General features: G+C 42.8%; 1 protein-coding gene and 1 pseudogene across 1 annotated transcript in view; both read left to right on the forward strand.

Moving 5' to 3' along the window:
- Positions 1-18,499, forward strand: part of ME2 (malic enzyme 2) — a 204,076-nt gene that overhangs the window by 165,655 nt on the left and 19,922 nt on the right. The gene's annotated exons all lie outside the window — the stretch shown is intronic.
- On the forward strand, positions 12,452-12,536 carry LOC128650642 (uncharacterized; annotated as a pseudogene).

Raw genomic sequence — 18,499 nt, forward strand, 5'->3', positions numbered from 1 at the left:
ATCTGAGCCACTGCAAACTGCCCCCATATTTCAGTTCTTTTGACAGACTTGCATTGTAGCCAATCAGTGCTGGCTCATATGGCTCATATGAACTCCAGGTGCATGAGCACTGTCAAAATGCCCTGAGCTAAGAGGTGGCCTTCAAGGTCTTAAAAATTAGCATATGAACCTCCTAGATTTAGCTTTCAACTAAGAATACCAAGAGAACAAAGCAAAATTGGTGATAGAAGTAAATTGGAAAATTGTTTAAAATTACATGCCCTGGGGCGGAGCCAACTGCAGAGCCGGCTGGATGTGTGGATCTGGAGCTCCCACTACTAACCAGCCTATTTCCACTTAAAATCCCTTTTACAATTAGATAAACCCCCTCAAATTTATCCCATTTGCCCCCTTAGTCATACAGCCCCTTTAGCTTATTCTTTTTTTTCTTTTTTAATTATCTTTTTTTTCCACCGTTTTGTCCGCTACTCATATATACCCTCAGCACTGCTCCTAGGAAGCAACGAAGCAACAACGCAGTATCGCAGAGTGCCAATCCATACCTGTTTCCTCAGACTCTCCGGTACCTCCGGTAGCTAGCCGGGGACCGGAGTGATTGCAGCATACCACCTGGGATTCTCGGAGACTTGCTGCGCTGCTGAGAGAAAACCCGCGAACGGCGGCCATCTTGGATTCACAGCCGTACCTTACACAGCACCGCAGCGTGATCCGGGTGTCCCTCTGCTACTCGGAGGATTCCTCTCACCTCAGCGCCTCTCCTTAGGGGCCACCTGAAGTCCTCTGCTCGCTTCTCTGACCTTTGACTCTCCTGTGGGTCCGGCTGACGATCCTAAGACCTGGGTAAGAGAGATCTACTATGCAGGCTAGAAGCCACAATTGAGACTCTACAATAAGTGTTTAATATTCTGTGTTGGGGACTCTCATATATTCTGCAGGCTTCTTAGAACTTTGCCATAAAAACCCAGCAGCATATTTGTAATAAGGGCACCATTACAGCCTCAGATAACTGCTTATCTTTATAGTGGCCTATACAGCATTGACCAGAAGCAGCTCTCAGAACGTATTTCCTCACACAGGAGGGCTGCTGAACCAAGTTTTTTTTTTTCTCTTTTTTGCTCCACATAGTCTGTACACCTGTACTTCTGGGACTACCCTCATTATTACCCAGACCCCACAGGAGACCATACCCATACAATCCATAACTGCAGCCTAAGACCAGACATAACATTCTTCCCTAACCATACCTTGGAGGATTAGAAAGTCAAAAGAAAGATTACAATTGGAGACCCCAAGGACTATCTTGCATTCTTCGTGCAGAGGCCCTACACCCACAAACTGACCAAGTATACAGCTCCATAGCAGGCTGCTGATTAATATTCCAGTGACTGATGTGACAGAGACACCTCTCCTCCCTTTCCCGCAGGCAACTTGCTGCGGGTCATATCCACTCTCCTTTTACCGGTCTCGCCCAGAGGTGGCATCGCCCCAGGAGAGGGGCTGTCATCCATTTATATATCTATTGAGATTCTCTTTGCTGGTATACCCTACTTTCTAAAAATCTAATACTTATACTCAATTTCAGTCAAAAACCTAGAGAAATAATGGAGGGCTAAGGCTCTATGCCATAGAGGTGTCGACCTCTCACCCCCCCAGCTGCCAACCATAACAGGAACACTCATCCCTAGAATCCTGATATTTGATTCCTTACATCATGGCACACTCAGTCAAAAGGAAACCGAAACACCAAGAAAATCCCAAGAGGACTCTCACTAACCACTTCCATAGCAAACAACAGTCAGACCCAGATCTGTCGGAGGAGGATTCCAGAGACTCAACAGTTCTGACCTCAGAACATACTAGGCCAGATGTCTCCCGCAAAGACAAAGCAGCTCTATCACAGTCTACATTCCTGGAAACCATTAAAATACTAACTGATAAAATGGACACTCACTACTCATCTCTCAGACAGGAATTACGCCAGTCAGTGAGTGAATTGAAGCGAGAAATCTCCTCACTTGGTGAGAGGACAGAGATTTTAGAGAAAAAGCACGAAGATCTAGCTACTGACCACTCCAACCTCTTATCTTACTCACAGAGCCTGGCGGAACAAATCTCAGACCTGGAGACCAAACTTGCTGATCTAGAAGACAGGTCTCGCCGCAATAATCTTCGGATTAGAGGCATACCTGAAAGTGTAGCCTCCTCAGATCTTCAGAACTACCTGACCTCTCTATTCAAGACTCTCCTAAACACAACAGCTGATCAAGACCTCCTAATTGATAGAGCTCACAGAGCCACGCGCCCCCGCAACTCTACTCCTGACACCTCCAGAGATGTTATTATACGTCTACATTACTATACCACAAAGGAGAAAATTATGCGAGCTTCCTTCACCAACAAACCCCTCAAGGAACCCTACCAAGATTTACAAATCTTCCCGGACCTTTCTGTACACACGCTAGCTAAGAGGAGAATTTTTCACCAGTTCACCTTAGCCCTCAGACACCACAAAATTAAATACAGATGGGGATTTCCCGTTAAGCTTTTTGTCCAACTCCAGGACCGCACCCACATAATCTCTTCCTTGGAACAGGGCATGAAGCTGCTGAACACCCTGGAACTTTCGAGGGCTCCTGACTCACTCTCCAAGACCCAAGGGAACATAAGTGGCTTTAACACATTAACCCCAACATGGCACTCTCAGAATTTAACCTCTCAACACCAGGAGTCAGAACAGACCTAACAGGACACTGGTCCCTCTTTACTCATACCATGGTCTGGTTACTCCGCTCTTTTGCTTAGAAGTCTGTGACTTTAATAGACTGGAGACATACAAGGAAGAGAGGAGTGCACTAACGGGTACATATCTTACTCTCTCTTCACCCCTCTCTCCTCACTCCTCACCAGCAAGATATCCTTTAAGTCAGTCTCCTTACAGGTAAACTGAGAGCTCACAAACGGGTACTTATCTTACCCTACTTTAGCTCTTGGTTCTACACTTATATGTTTATTGTTCTGTTTTTCTCCTTTTCCTCATACACAGTGTTTAAAGTTGTACTTGTTGTTATTATTATGTGCCTTACTTTTTTTTTCCTTCCTTACACTGAACCTTAGAATCTAGTGTTCCTCAGATGTCTGAGAAGACAACCTTCAATATGGACACTTATCTGTTTACTGAACAGCAGGTGTACGAGGTCAACAATGTATAGAGATTTAGTCTCATTTCCAGGTTTCTTCCTAGCTAACTATGTAATGGTCTGTTATTCATAGAAAATATTTGTGACAACTGTTAGATACCTCCTGATACCATTTATATACCCTCTTCATATTATCTGTCCCCATAATTGACCTCCTATTATCTTTTTTCTTTGCATACTTATTCTTCTCTTCCTCATCCACACCCCCTTGTAAGTACACCAGCGAACCCATACCTCCCTGCTCTTGTCCGACTAACTCACCTATTGTCACTGGGGGGGTGTCGTATATGACACCTCTCACCTCTATCACACCCTATACTTCATTCTCATTTTCCCTAGCTCCTATTGATTACTTACTCTCTTTATACAGAAACTCCTATCTACTCTTCCTTTACCCTTTAGTTGATCCTCACGCCCATCTTATTGTGGGCGACACCTTATTGGCTCCGCCCCCTCCTCCTCTCCCCTTCCATCCTCCCCACCAAGCTTCTCATCTCCTCTAATACAATTCACTATACAGATATTTTTGACATACTACTACTATCTCTTGATCCTCTACCGTTTTGTTTTTAACCTAAGCGGCTCTGGCCCGCTGCCATCCCCCTTTTCCCACAACATAATAACACTCAACCCATTTTGCAAGTAGCTGAAACCTCGATTTCTCTCCTCCTCACTCAAAGTCTTTCCCATTTTCTCTTTAAATAACTCCCCTTACTATTGCCTCACCACCTATTATTGAAAAAGCTACTTGCAATATATCTTACGCTAAACCCCTAAAAAAAAAAAGAGACCCTTGGTTTTATATATTGTGCATATTCTTATATCTCATTTTTCAGTGGTTCATACTTGTTTACTAGTTTATTTGTTAAACTGATTTATTAATGACTTGTACTCGTGATCTTGATACAGCACTATTGTTTTACCTGTGCATTTGTCTCAATAAAAATTTTTGATTAAAAAAAAAAATTACATGCCCTATCTTAATAATGAAAGTTTGTTTTGGACTAGACTGTCCCTTTAAATATGCCGGGCGCTGATCCCCTGCTTGCTGTTAGTTCTCCATGCTCCTCCTTAATTGTGCAATGTATCACGGGTTATTATCCTGTTACTGATTCTACGTTTCTGTTTCTTTGCCTCTTACTGTAAATTGCAAATACCTCAATAAAAATAGTTTCCAAAAAAAAGCGAGAAAGCATAATCTACGCTTATCTGATAAATTATTTTCTTTCTTGGCAGTGAGAGTTCACGTACCCGCCCCGATTAAATGTAGTGGCGGCTGTCTTATGACACCACCCCTTTTCCTTATCCTCAGCTTGAACTACTGAGAGGATAAGGGAAGTGGGAGGGATATTTAATGCTTTGTTTGTGTTGTCTTTGCTGCCTCCTGGTGGCCAGGTGAAGTATTTCCCATAGGTTATGAATGGATTTTGTGGACTCTTACTGCCAAGAAATAAATTTTTTTTATCAGGTAAGCATAAATTAGGTCTTTTTTTTCTGTACCTGACAAATGCCCACCAGTAGGCCACATATATGTGCAGCTGCAATTTTCATCTGCTCAGTGATGGCAGTTTTCAAGTGAATACTTAACTTACCTTTTTTCATTCTTCACACTAAGACCTTTTTCTTCTTAAATGGGAAGAGTGCACAGCTGCATTCATTGCGTTTGGGAATTCAGAGCCTGGCCACCAGGAAGAGGCAAAGACACCCCAGCCAAAGGCTTCAATACCTCCCCCACTTCCCTCATCCCCAGTAATTTTTTGCCTTTTGTCACAGGAGGTTGGCAGGGAAGTGTCAAAAGTTTTAAGAAGATCTTAAAGAAGATTTAAGATAGTCTCTTATGGAGGGTAGTACTCTTCGAAATGGGACTGGGGTTTTAAGTAATCCTGTCAGCCTTTCAGTGAGAGCATGGATGAATGTTAGAGTCCGGTTTTTTTTCGAAACCATCCCGACTCATGTTAACAGCTCCTTAGCAATCAGCATTGACGAGTTTCACTGCCTGCTTTCTTCACTCAAGTCCATGTCAGAAGTGAGGCTGTCACATTTGAAGGGCCGTGTTCCTGTTCCACGGCATAGATTCCGGTAAGATTATTTCATTTTACTTCGATGTGTAAATATAATGTAAACAAAGAAGTCAGGGTCTCAGTGGGATTCTGCTAATGTGTAGTGACACTTGGTCTCGTGGCTATATCGGTACATAACAGCCTTTTCTTTCATGTAATTAACAAGAGTCCATGAGCTAGTGACGTATGGGATATACATTCCTACCAGGAGGGGCAAAGTTTCCCAAACCTTAAAATGCCTATAAATACACCCCTCACCACACCCACAAATCAGTTTTTACAAACTTTGCCTCCAAGGGAGGTGGTGAAGTAAGTTTGTGCTAGATTCTACGTTGATATGCGCTCCGCAGCAAGTTGGAGCCCGGTTTTCCTCTCAGCGTGCAGTGAATGTCAGAGGGATGTGAAGAGAGTATTGCCTATTGAATGCAGTGATCTCCTTCTACGGGGTCTATTTCATAAGGTTCTCTGTTTTCGGTCGTAGAGATTCATCTCTTACCTCCCTTTTCAGATCGACGATATACTCTTATATTTACCATTACCTCTACTGATTCTCGTTTCAGTACTGGTTTGGCTTTCTACAAACATGTAGATGAGTGTCCTGGGGTAAGTAAGTCTTATTTTCTGTGACACTCTAAGCTATGGTTGGGCACTTTATTTATAAAGTTCTAAATATATGTATTCAAACATTTATTTGCCTTGACTCAGAATGTTCAACTTTCCTTATTTTCAGACAGTCAGTTTCATATTTGGGATTATGCATTGAATTATCATATTTTTCTTACCTCAAAAATTTGACTTTTTTCCCTGTGGGCTGTTAGGCTCGCGGGGGCTGAAAATGCTTCATTTTATTGCGTCATTCTTGGCGCGGACTTTTTTGGCGCAAAAATTCTTTTCCGTTTCCGGCGTCATACGTGTCGCCGGAAGTTGCGTCATTTTTTGACGTTATTTTGCGCCAAAAATGTCGGCGTTCCGGATGTGGCGTCATTTTTGGCGCCAAAAGCATTTAGGCGCCAAATAATGTGGGCGTCTTATTTGGCGCTAAAAAATATGGGCGTCGCTTTTGTCTCCACATTATTTCAGTCTCATTTTTCATTTGCTTCTGGTTGCTAGAAGCTTGATATTTGGCATTCTTTCCCATTCCTGAAACTGTCTTATAAGGAATTTGATCTATTTTGCTTTATATGTTGTTTTTTCTCTTACATATTGCAAGATGTCTCACGTTGCATCTGAGCCAGAAGATACTACAGGAAAATCACTGCCTGCTGGATCTACCAAAGCTAAGTGTATCTGCTGTAAACTTTTGGTAGCTATTCCTCCAGCTGTTGTTTGTAATAATTGTCATGACAAACTTGTTAAAGCAGATAATATTTCCTTTAGTAATGTACCATTGCCTGTTGCAGTTCCCTCAACATCTAAGGTGCAGAATGTTCCTGATAACATAAGAGATTTTGTTTCTGAATCCATAAAGAAGGCTTTGTCTGTTATTTCTCCTTCTAGTAAACGTAAAAAGTCTTTTAAATCTTCTCTCTCTACAGATGAATTTTTAAATGAACACCATCATTCTGATTCTTTGGACTCTTCTGGTTCAGAGGATTCTATCTCAGAGATTGATGCTGATAAATCTTCATATTTATTTAAGATGGAATTTATTCGCTCTTTACTTAAAGAAGTACTAATTGCTTTAGAAATAGAGGATTCTAGTCCTCTTGATACTAATTCTATACGTTTGGATAAGGTTTTTAAAGCTCCTGCGGTTATTCCAGAAGTTTTTCCTGTTCCTAATGCTATTTCTGCAGTAATTTCCAAAGAATGGGATAAATTGGGTAATTCATTTACTCCTTCTAAACGTTTTAAGCAATTATATCCTGTTCCGCCTGACAGGTTAGAATTTTGGGACAAAATCCCTAAAGTTGATGGGGCTATTTCTACCCTTGCTAAACGTACTACCATTCCTACGTCAGATGGTACCTCGTTTAAGGATCCTTTAGATAGAAAAATTGAATCTTTTCTAAGAAAAGCTTATCTGTGTTCAGGTAATCTTCTTAGACCTGCTATATCATTGGCTGATGTTGCTGCAGCTTCAACTTTTTGGTTGGAAACTCTAGCGCAACAAGTAACAAATCGTGATTCTCATGATATTATTATTCTTCTCCAGCATGCTAATAATTTTATCTGTGATGCCATTTTTGATATTATTAGAGTTGATGTTAGGTTTATGTCTCTGGCTATCTTAGCCAGAAGAGCTTTATGGCTTAAGACTTGGAATGCTGATATGGCTTCTAAATCAACTCTACTTTCCATTTCTTTCCAGGGAAACAAATTATTTGGTTCTCAGTTGGATTCTATTATTTCAACTGTTACTGGTGGGAAAGGAACTTTTTTACCACAGGATAAAAAATCTAAAGGTAAAAACAGGGCTAACAATCGTTTTCGTTCCTTTCGTTTCAACAAAGAACAAAAGCCTGATCCTTCGTCCTCAGGAGCAGTTTCAGTTTGGAAACCATCTCCAGTCTGGAATAAATCCAAGCCTGCTAGAAAGGCAAAGCCTGCTTCTAAGTTCACATGAAGGTACGGCCCTCATTCCAGTTCAGCTGGTAGGGGGCAGGTTACGTTTTTTCAAAGAAATTTGGATCAATTCTGTTCACAATCTTTGGATTCAGAACATTGTTTCAGAAGGGTACAGAATTGGTTTCAAGATGAGACCTCCTGCAAAGAGATTTTTTCTTTCCCGTGTCCCAGTAAATCCAGTGAAAGCTCAAGCATTTCTGAATTGTGTTTCAGATCTAGAGTTGGCTGGAGTAATTATGCCAGTTCCAGTTCCGGAACAGGGGATGGGGTTTTATTCAAATCTCTTCATTGTACCAAAGAAGGAGAATTCCTTCAGACCAGTTCTGGATCTAAAATTATTGAATCGTTATGTAAGGATACCAACGTTCAAGATGGTAACTGTAAGGACTATATTGCCTTTTGTTCAGCAAGGGAATTATATGTCCACAATAGATTTACAGGATGCATATCTGCATATTCCGATTCATCCAGATCATTATCAGTTCCTGAGATTCTCTTTTCTAGACAAGCATTACCAATTTGTGGCTCTACCGTTTGGCCTTGCTACAGCTCCAAGAATTTTCACAAAAATTCTCGGTGCCCTTCTGTCTGTAATCAGAGAACAGGGTATTGTGGTATTTCCTTATTTGGACAATATCTTGGTACTTGCTCAGTCTTTACATTTAGCAGAGTCTCATACGAATCGACTTGTGTTGTTTCTTCAAGATCATGGTTGGAGGATCAATTTACCAAAAAGTTCTTTGATTCCTCAAACAAGGGTAACCTTTCTGGGTTTCCAGATAGATTCAGTGTCCATGACTCTGTCTTTAACAGACAAGAGACGTCTAAAATTGATTACAGCTTGTCGAAACCTTCAGTCTCAATCATTCCCTTCGGTAGCCTTATGCATGGAAATTCTAGGTCTTATGACTGCTGCATCGGACGCGATCCCCTTTGCTCGTTTTCACATGCGACCTCTTCAGCTCTGTATGCTGAACCAATGGTGCAGGGATTACACGAAGATATATCAATTAATATCTTTAAAACCGATTGTTCGACACTCTCTAACGTGGTGGACAGATCACCATCGTTTAATTCAGGGGGCTTCTTTTGTTCTTCCGACCTGGACTGTAATTTCAACAGATGCAAGTCTCACAGGTTGGGGAGCTGTGTGGGGATCTCTGACGGCACAAGGAGTTTGGGAATCTCAGGAGGTGAGATTACCGATCAATATTTTGGAACTCCGTGCAATTTTCAGAGCTCTTCAGTTTTGGCCTCTTCTGAAGAGAGAATCGTTCATTTGTTTTCAGACAGACAATGTCACAACTGTGGCATACATCAATCATCAAGGAGGGACTCACAGTCCTCTGGCTATGAAAGAAGTATCTCGAATTTTGGTTTGGGCGGAATCCAGCTCCTGTCTAATCTCTGCGGTTCATATCCCAGGTGTAGACAATTGGGAAGCGGATTATCTCAGTCGCCAAACGTTGCATCCGGGCGAATGGTCTCTTCACCCAGAGGTATTTCTTCAGATTGTTCAAATGTGGGGGCTCCCAGAGATAGATCTGATGGCCTCTCATCTAAACAAGAAACTTCCCAGGTATCTGTCCAGATCCCAGGATCCTCAGGCGGAGGCAGTGGATGCATTATCACTTCCTTGGAAGTATCATCCTGCCTATATCTTTCCGCCTCTAGTTCTTCTTCCAAGAGTAATCTCCAAGATTCTGAGGGAATGCTCGTTTGTTCTGCTAATAGCTCCGGCATGGCCTCACAGGTTTTGGTATGCGGATCTTGTCCGGATGGCATCTTGCCAACCATGGACTCTTCCGTTAAGACCAGACCTTCTGTCGCAAGGTCCTTTTTTCCATCCGGATCTGAAATCCTTAAATTTAAAGGTATGGAGATTGAACGCTTGATTCTTGGTCAAAGAGGTTTCTCTGACTCCGTGATTAATACTATGTTACAGGCTCGTAAATCTGTATCTCGAGAGATATATTATAGAGTCTGGAAGACTTATATTTCTTGGTGTCTTTCTCATCATTTTTCTTGGCATTCTTTTAGAATACCGAGAATTTTACAGTTTCTTCAGGATGGTTTAGATAAGGGTTTGTCCGCAAGTTCTTTGAAAGGACAAATCTCCGCTCTTTCTGTTCTTTTTCACAGAAAGATTGCTATTCTTCCTGATATTCATTGTTTTGTACAAGCTTTGGTTCGTATAAAACCTGTCATTAAGTCAATTTCTCCTCCTTGGAGTTTGAATTTGGTTCTGGGAGCTCTTCAAGCTCCTCCGTTTGAACCTATGCATTCATTGGACATTAAATTACTTTCTTGGAAAGTTTTGTTCCTTTTGGCCATCTCTTCTGCTAGAAGAGTTTCTGAATTATCTGCTCTTTCTTGTGAGTCTCCTTTTCTGATTTTTCATCAGGATAAGGCGGTGTTGCGAACTTCTTTTGAATTTTTACCTAAGGTTGTGAATTCCAACAACATTAGTAGAGAAATTGTGGTTCCTTCATTATGTCCTAATCCTATGAATTCTAAGGAGAAATCGTTGCATTCTTTGGATGTTGTTAGAGCTTTGAAATATTATGTTGAAGCTACGAAATCTTTCCGTAAGACTTCTAGTCTATTTGTTATCTTTTCCGGTTCTAGAAAAGGCCAGAAAGCTTCTGCCATTTCTTTGGCATCTTGGTTGAAATCTTTAATTCATCTTGCCTATGTTGAGTCGGGTAAAATTCCGCCTCAGAGAATTACAGCTCATTCTACTAGGTCAGTATCTACTTCCTGGGCGTTTAGGAATGAAGCTTCGGTTGACCAGATCTGCAAAGCAGCAACTTGGTCCTCTTTGCATACTTTTACTAAATTCTACCATTTTGATGTATTTTCTTCTTCTGAAGCAGTTTTTGGTAGAAAAGTTCTTCAGGCAGCGATTTCAGTTTGAATCTTCTGCTTATGTTTTTCGTTAAACTTTATTTTGGGTGTGGATTATTTTCAGCAGGAATTGGCTGTCTTTATTTTATCCCTCCCTCTCTAGTGACTCTTGTGTGGAAAGATCCACATCTTGGGTAGTCATTATCCCATACGTCACTAGCTCATGGACTCTTGTTAATTACATGAAAGAAAACATAATTTATGTAAGAACTTACCTGATAAATTCATTTCTTTCATATTAACAAGAGTCCATGAGGCCCACCCTTTTTTGTGGTGGTTTTTTTGTATAAAGCACAATTATTCCAATTCCTTATTTTATATGCTTCGCACTTTTTTTCTTATCACCCCACTTCTTGGCTATTCGTTAAACTGATTTGTGGGTGTGGTGAGGGGTGTATTTATAGGCATTTTAAGGTTTGGGAAACTTTGCCCCTCCTGGTAGGAATGTATATCCCATACGTCACTAGCTCATGGACTCTTGTTAATATGAAAGAAATGAATTTATCAGGTAAGTTCTTACATAAATTATGTTTTTTGTCAGGCTGCGTGGCCCTTGTGGCCATGGCGCACATTTCTCTGGCCTGCACGGTGTACCTTGTGACTAGGCGTGATCACGTTCTGTTTTCCATTTCCATATTCCTGACTGCGTGGTGACGAAGAGAGTCTGTTTCGCTAGTTGTCTGGGTCACAGGAGGTGGTGAGTGCCCCAGCCATTGGGGGTGTAAGGTGCCGTTTTTATTTTTTTCTATCCCTAATTTCTATCACCAAGTTATGGAGGATTCTGATTTTTTTGGAGACGGATGTCTCTGATTCAGATTCTACTTCTTGCGAAGACTATGAAATGACCCAGGTAATCCATGCCCATCAGTTATGTTCCGAATGCTGCTTTAGAGTGCTCTCTTCTCCCGCAACAGGGAACTTAGAGTCCACTGAGCCATCCGCCCCTGGGGATATCATGTCTTGTGAGGCGTGTGCCCTAGTACCTTCTTTAGCTACACAAGCAAGTGTCCCTAATGCCTAAAGGCGGCTTGTTTCCTCCAGAGGTTACAGCATGGTTCCGCATGGCCATATCTTTGGCGTTGGCGCATTTACAGCTTCCAGGGAGGGAGGTGTTGCTAAGATACTGTCCGTATTCTGTTAACCAGGGATCATCAGGCGTGGGATCATCTGGGTCAGATCAGCCATCTGGGGAAGCAGTTTCCTTTGAAGCTTCAGGGGCCCAACCCTCTGGGTCAGGCTCGTCAGTTGCCCCGGCGGAGGTAAGTCTTGCTTTTCGTTATGGACTGGCGCACCTTCATGTCCTATTGTGGCATGTTTTGGCAGTGCTGGAGAATCCCAATCCTAATGGGTTGAGAGATCCTCGGTCTTCTGTTCCAGACGGCAAGCTGGGTTAGACGTGTGGGGATGAAGTTAATCTCCTTTGTCTTCAATTTACCTTTCTTTTTGGGGTATCTTATTCCAGTTCTGAGCTTCCGGAGAATGGGGTCTCTGATTGGCTGGTCCCGCGGAAGCTGCATGTTAAGGTGTTAGTACATTGTTATGTCTATAGTTCCTTTTGTTCCTTTCGACTTTTCTGTGGCCTGGGTCAGTTCCGAGTGCCCTATGTAGCATGCTGGTTCTGGTCGGGCGCCAATTTCTGTCTATATCATCCACGTGGTGCTGGTATAACTGGCTGACCTGGTTGGGTGGTGGGTTGCTCACTCGGATGAGGAGTTTGTTATACTCTGGTTTCTCTTCAAATCGAGTGGAGAGGAACATCCATGAGTTTTCAATAATTTTTTAAGGCTCTGCCCCTTGCAGGGCTAAAACATGGTAGAGGGAGCCTTTTCATTCCTAGACGTCAAGGCTGGTTCTCGTTTTGGACATCAGAGGGATTGTCCTCATTGTCCTGTTCCTGATTGTTGGCGGGGTTCCAGAAGTGGATACTGCTATAGATTACTCTGGCGGTTCTGGCGGTCCTTTGGCCTCGGAGCTAGGGTTCTCCATTGCCAATGGGACTGGAGGTTTAGCTGACTCCTTGGACATCGGAGGTACCAGGTTGGGGCGATTTTTTTTTTTTTTTTTTTTTTTTTTTAAAATCTCCTCTATGGTATTCTTATTGGATTGTCATTTTTGAAGCCTTGATGACAGTAACTCTTAATTAAGGGGTCGAGGTGTCTTAGGCTTCTTTTTTACCCTTCTTGGGGCTGGTTGGAGGGTCATCTGTTCGGGAAGTTTGGGCATTTATGGCCTTTTTTCTTCCTTCTACTGTTTCTCGTCTGCTCCAATGTTTTTGGGGCTCTGGAGAATGCATTTGTCTCCGTTTTTTATGGAGCTGCCCTTACTTAAGACGTCTCGGTTTGATCTGTCGCTCGCCAGGAATTGTGAGGCTCGTCCATCGTTAATTCCTTGAGCTGTGGGGGTTTCCGGGAGGTTGATCCTGAAAGGATTGTTTGGAGACTATTTTATCTTCTCAAACTGGATTATCTAGTTTTGAGTTCTATTTCTTGTCTGCTCCTTAGTATTGGACTTGGTGTTGTCCCTCGAGCCTTTAGGAGTTATGCTCTCTGTCTCTGGGATGCTTAGTGAATGCCCAGTGTCCAAGGACCTTTTGGATGTGGCTGTGGTTGCATCTTCTAGGGTACGGTTCTCCGTATGAGGTATCCCTATGGTTTCTCAGGGGTTAATACCTTGTGGCCAGCTCCAGTTTCCAGATGTCCAGTTTTCCGGACATGTTCTTGTCTTGGATGTCTGACCGGATCTCATAGATGGGTCCTGGGTGGTTAAGTCCTTCCGGTTCTGAGACTTCCACTTGTCCTTTCAGGTGGTTTTGTTTGTCTCTTATAGGAGACTTAGAAATAGCTTGATGGGTAGTTTAGCTGCCTAGCAAGCGGGAGATTGCAGTCGCAATCTGTTGCAGAGTTTGCACCTTAAATGTGTGCTCAATGGCTTTGTTTTTCTACTGGGCCAGCTGTTGCAGCCGGATGGTTCCTCTACAATCAGTATTGACTTTGCCGTCTGTCTCCTGCCACACACTCCTGTGGGCGGGTGAGCGGTTATATTTTGCTTTTCTCCTCCCCTTAGAGAGATTGGGGCACACCACAGAATCCACCTAGTGCCCCGGAGGTCTTCCTCTGTGCAGTGGGGTCCCCCCTGCCTTGCGTGCAGGATGTCATGAAGGCTTGGATTCTGGTATTGTGCCGTCACTGTTGTTTCAGTGTTGTATCTTTTTGACCTAATAGTGTCCCCTCTTGTAGGGAAAGGATCTGTGTCTGGGTCCTGGAGCCCAAGCTCGTCCTATGTTTTGTCATAGCTTAGTTGGTTAGCATGGCAGTCTTGTTAGCAAATGGTGGAGTTTGCTCTACACATGGTACCATTCAATTTAGTTCTCCTTTTTTCCTTACTGAGGATCTCGGTGGTCCGGGGAATTGTTTATTTCCCTGCTTTCGGACATTGCCAGTTGCTTTGGTGCTGAGTCCGTTGCCTCGTATAGGGGGTCAGAGGTCTGTCTGCTCGGTTGAGCCTTGACCGCGTATCTTATCTAGATCTTGTAATCCCTCCTTAGGGGAGGTTTCGCTGTGTTTCCTTCCTCAGCAGGGGGTTTTCTCTGCTGGTTTTGGAGGCTCTCCTACTTCCTTGTTTTTCCTGGGAGGGAGTGGGTGTCTGCACTCTTTTGGAATTTTTCCTCTGTGGGAGTCCTTGTGCAGTTCCTAGCAAGTTGACTAGTGTTAACGGCTGGTATCTGCTTGACTTCTGTTGTGGCTTCATCTGGAGCACGCTAAGTGGTTTTTATCCTTCAGTCGCTCTTTCACAGGTGCGGATTGCACGCTTTGTGAGGGATGGGGTCTACCTTGCCTCTGTAGGTCTCCAGGGTTGGGACATTACATGGTACCTTGGACTTCCGTTCAGATAGGGGTAGGGGCTTTTTCCTCCCTTCTCTCTGTTCAGTCGGTGGAGTCAGTTCTCTATGCGTTTTTGTCCTGATGCAACTCTGGTTTCGCGCTCTGAGTTCGGCTAAGGTTCCTTTTAGTTTATTGGTCTTTAGATATTTTGTTGAGTTCTTCTTTTTCTTCCTCTTCCCTTCAGGAGGTATGTGGAGGTCCCCTTCCCTCGGGTCGGGGGTAAGTTTAAGTGTGGGCTTAGAGCCTGCGGGACTTGTCTCCTCTGAGGCTTTGTGCTCGGTGGAATCTACTGATTCTGAGCTGTCTCTATCTAGGGCCTTGCTGGTTTTAACTGATGGTCCTTTCTTGTTTTATCCTTCTTTTTCTGGTAAAACAGTTTTTGTCAGGTGTTTGGGTAGTTTCAGGCTGTGGTGCCCTCCGAATCGGCCACCTCGTCTACCCGCACTTTTTTTCATTTAGTGTCCTCTCTAGCTTGGGTATTGTTTCCCAAAAGTAATGAATGCAGCTGTGGACTCTCCCCGTTTAAGAAGAAAAACTTAAATTATGCTTACCTGATAATTTTCTTTTCTTCTGACGGGTAGAGTCCACAGCTCCCGCCCATGTTTTTATATGGGGCAGCCATTTATTTCATTTTTTATTCTTCTGGTACCTTTTTCACCCTGATATTTCTCCTACTGTTCCTTGTTCCCTTGGCAGAATGACTGGGGGATGAGGGAAGTGAGGGAGGTATTTAAGCCTTTGGCTGGGGTGTCTTTGCCTTCTCCTGGTGTCTAGGTTCTGAATTCCCAAAAGTAATAAATGCAGCTGTGGACTCTCCCCGTCAGAAGAAAAGAAAATTATAAGGTAAGCATAATTTTAAGTTTTATGACGTCTTGGGAGTCTCATTCCTTCATTCTGTTAGTATTTTAAATATTTTTATTTATCTGACATGTTTATCCACACTAATACTGACCCACAAAGTTGCATACACCTAGATTACGAGTTTTGCGTTAGAATCTGTGCGGTGCTAAAGAGCAGTTTAAGCTCACCGCTCACTTACAAACAGCGCTGGTATTACGGGTTTTTAGAAACCCGGCGTTAACCGCAAAATAGTGAGCAAAGAGCAAAATTTTGCTCCACATCTCACCTCAATACGAGCGCTGCTTACGTTAGCTGTGAGCTGGCTGAACGTGGAGAGCCGGCTGAAAAAAACCTAACACCTGCAAAAAAGCAGCGTAAAGCTCCTAACGCAGCCCCATTGATTCCTATGGGGAAATAAGTTATGTCTACACCTAACACCCTAACATGAACCCCGAGTCTAAACACCCCTAATCTTACACTTATTAACCCCTAATCTGCCGCCCCCGACATCGCTGACACCTACATTATATTATTAACCCCTAATCTGCCGCTCCGGACACCACCGCCACATACATTATACTTATGAACCCCTAATCTGCTGCCCCCAACATCGCCGACACCTACATTATAGTTATTAACCCCTAATCTGCCGCCCCCAATGTCGCCGCAACCTAACTACATTTCTCTTGTAAGATGTATTGAGTCCATGGATTCATCCTTACTTGTGGGATATTCTCCTCCCCTACAGGAAGTGGTAGAGAGAGCACCCACAGCAGAGCTGCCTATATAGCTCCCCCCTTAGCTCCACCCCCCAGTCATTCTCTCTGCCTGCTTAACTGCTAGGAAGGGCAAAGAGGAGTGTGGTGAATTTTCTCAAGCAAAAGTTTGTTATTTTAAATGGTACCGGTGAGTACTATTTACTCTCTGGCAGAAAAGGGATGAAGTTTCTGCAAGGAGGATGATGATCTTAGCATTTTGTAACTAAGATCCACTACTGTTCTCACAAGGGCTGAAGAGTACAGGAAAACTTCAGTTGGGGGAACAGTTTGCAGGCTAAACTGCATTAAGGTATGTTCAGTCTATTTTTTTCTAGGCAGACTGTCTTATTTCTAGAAAAGGCTGGCAATATCCCCATAAGGGAAGGGTAAGCTGTATTCAGACACTTGGATAGGAATTTCAGCTTGCATGAAGGGCTCATTAGTTATTGGTGACACTGTTAGGAAAAAACGTTTTTGTTTATTCAGTGAATGATGCAATTATAACGTTTTTTTGAAGGGACTAAAGGGGTCATTGTGGCTTGTTTTTGAGTTTTCTAACCCACATGGTTAATTTAGAGACACTCTAGTGTTTGTCTGTTAGGCCTCAAAACATTGAGTGAGGTGGGAGGGGCCTATTTTCGTGCCTCAGTTGTGCAGTTCCTTTTCCTCTGAGACTTCTGCTTCTCCAGAGGTTCCTGCTGTGTTTGAGGGCTGTAAAAGAAGTTTTTTTCCCACAAATCGTTCTGAAGGGCAGGTAGGAGCCACAGCAGAACTGCGTCAAGGTGCTGAAAGTCTTTTTTACTGGTTTTGATGTTTTTTCAATCCGGTTTTGCCATTAAGGGGTTAATTGTTTATTTGCATAGCTGTGCAAAGTTACTAAGGCTGTAAGATACTACTGTAAAAATTTCATTATGTTTACTGCTTTTTTACATTGTTTTGCAGAATTTGTGCAGCGTTTTTTCTCTTAAAGGCACAGTACCGTTTTATTTCTAAGTGTTATTTACTTTGATTACAGTCTTTTCCAAGCTTGCTTGTTACATTACTAGCCTGTTTAACATGTCTGACACCAAGGGAAATCCTTGTTCAATATGTTTGGAACCCATTGTGGTACCCCCTCTTAGAATGTGTCCCACTTGCACTGATATGTCTATAAATTATAAAGAACATATATTAGCACTTAAAAATAGAGCAATAGAAGGAAATGAGGGTTTAACATCTAGCTCTCCCCAAGTGTCACAACCAGTAACGCCCGCACAAGTGACGCCAAGTACCTCTAGTGCGTCGAGTTCATTTACTTTACAAGACATGGCCACAGTTATGAATACAACCCTCACAGAGCTTTTATCCTGACTGCCTGGTTTTCAAGGAAAGCGGGACAGCTCTGGGTTAAGAACAAATGCTGAGCAGTCTGATGCTTTAGTAGCCGTATCTGATATGCCCTCACAATGCTCTGAGGTAGGGGTGAGGGATTTGTTATCTGAGGGAGAAATTTCTGATTCAGGAAAGACGCTTCCTCAGACAGATTCTGATATGACGGCCTTTAAATTTAAGCTTGAACACCTCCGCTTATATATCTGTGGGTGACTTCTCTGATTCAGGGAAGGCGTTACTTCAGTCTAACTCTGAAATTGCATCATTTAAATTTAAGCTTGAACACCTCCGCGTGTTGCTCAGGGAGGTATTAGCGGCTCTAGATGATTGTGACCCTATAGTGGTCCCAGAGAAATTGTGTAAGATGGATAAATACTTAGAGGTTCCTGTTTACACTGATGTGTTTTTCCAGTCCCTAAGAGGATTGTGAATATTATTGCTAAGGAGTGGGATAGACCAGGTATTCCGTTCATTCCCCCTCCTGTTTTTAAGAAAATGTTTCCCATATCTGACACCATGCGGGACTCGTGGCAGACAGTTCCTAAGGTGGAGGGAGCTATTTCTACTCTGTCTAAGCGTACAACTATACCTATTGAAGTCAGTTGTGCTTTCAAAGATCCTGTGGATAAAAAATTAGAGGGTCTCCTGAAGAAAATTTTTGTTCATCAAGGTTTTCTTCTTCAACCTATTGCGTGCATTGTTCCTGCAACTACTGCAGCTGCTTTCTGGTTTGAGGCTCTAGAAGAGGCTCTTCAGATGGAGACTCCATTAGAAGACATTTTGGACAGAATTAAGGCCCTTAAATTGGCTAATTCTTTTATTACAGATGCCGCTTTTCAACTTGCTAAATTAGCGGCAAAGAATTCAGTGTTTTGCCATTTTAGCACGCAGGGCGTTATGGCTTAAATCCTGGTCTG

The sequence above is a fragment of the Bombina bombina genome, chromosome 2, assembly GCF_027579735.1.
Source record: "Bombina bombina isolate aBomBom1 chromosome 2, aBomBom1.pri, whole genome shotgun sequence".
NCBI classification, from domain to species: Eukaryota; Metazoa; Chordata; class Amphibia; order Anura; family Bombinatoridae; genus Bombina; species Bombina bombina.